The 1,041-nt window shown below is 43.0% G+C and overlaps 1 non-coding gene across 1 annotated transcript; it reads left to right on the top strand.

Moving 5' to 3' along the window:
* Positions 1–579: 579 nt before the first annotated feature.
* On the top strand, positions 580–686 carry LOC138869831 (small nucleolar RNA R71). The gene has a single exon (XR_011400083.1). It is a non-coding gene; the product is annotated as a small nucleolar RNA R71 (small nucleolar RNA).
* Positions 687–1,041: the final 355 nt, after the last annotated feature.

Below are 1,041 nucleotides of genomic sequence, written 5' to 3'. Positions count from 1 at the left end.
TGATTCTGATTACTGTATCCCTGTGGCCTTGGGTAAGGTGCTATATTGTTGGGGGGTCTCATACCTCCCATATTCCTACTATTGAACTGTGATGGGGATGGCCTCTGCTGTTGATTCTGCTGACCCCAACTCTGACCACCCTGTCTCTAACCTCCATAATTAGACACATAATTCATATCTTCAAGGTAATGCTTATGATCGTGTTTTGCATTCCACTGGTTACCAATTGGCTGACTAATGCAAGATGTGCACAAGCCCCCATTAGTAGTATCTACAATATGTACCTATTGTTTTTGCTCTGACTCTTCCACCTTTTTGGTGAGTATGCTCATCTGTGTCAATAAGGTGGTCATATTTTCAGCCATTGAATTGGATGGATCTAGGGGCACTGAGTGCACCACTGGCGTAATAGGTGCATTTCTGGTTATCCATCCCGAATTCTGCGCCATCTTGTCAAGCAGACCTTGACCTTCTCTCCGTGTTTTACTCAAAAATGCTCCACCAGCTGAAGCATCAACAATGTTCTTCAAGCTATCTGACAATCCTATGTAGAACCACTGTCCCAACATCAAATCGGTTATGCCATGGTGCGGACATATGACCAACATCCCTTTAAGACGCTCCCATGTTTCATACAATGTTTTCGGTGGTCTTTGTTTAAAACTCAAAATGTCATCAATCTGTTGCGCGGTTTTGTTGGAAGGGTGGAACTTGTTCACGAATTGCCTGACTAACTCCTCCCAAGTTGTTATGGAATTTATGGGGAGTAAGTTTAACCATGTCTGGGCAGCTCCTGTCACTGAAAATGGGAATAATAGCAATTTGAATGCTTCCGGAATTACATTAGGCTGCCTTTGGGTTTTGCAGATTGACAGAAAATTTTTCAAGTGTTGTTGACGATCTTCGACTTGTGACCCCGAAAATAGTCCCTTGTTTTGCAACAAATGCAACATGTTGTTCGTGATTTGGAATGATTCAGCTTGTATTTGCGGGACTAAAATTGAGGTGGCAAGATTTTCAGCTGTGGGTTGTGCCCAGTCA

Source organism: Nicotiana sylvestris, chromosome 5 (assembly GCF_000393655.2).
Source record: "Nicotiana sylvestris chromosome 5, ASM39365v2, whole genome shotgun sequence".
NCBI lineage: Eukaryota > Viridiplantae > Streptophyta > Magnoliopsida > Solanales > Solanaceae > Nicotiana > Nicotiana sylvestris.
The sequence above is the reverse complement of the archived record's forward strand: the minus strand, read 5'-3'. Positions and strand labels throughout refer to the sequence as shown.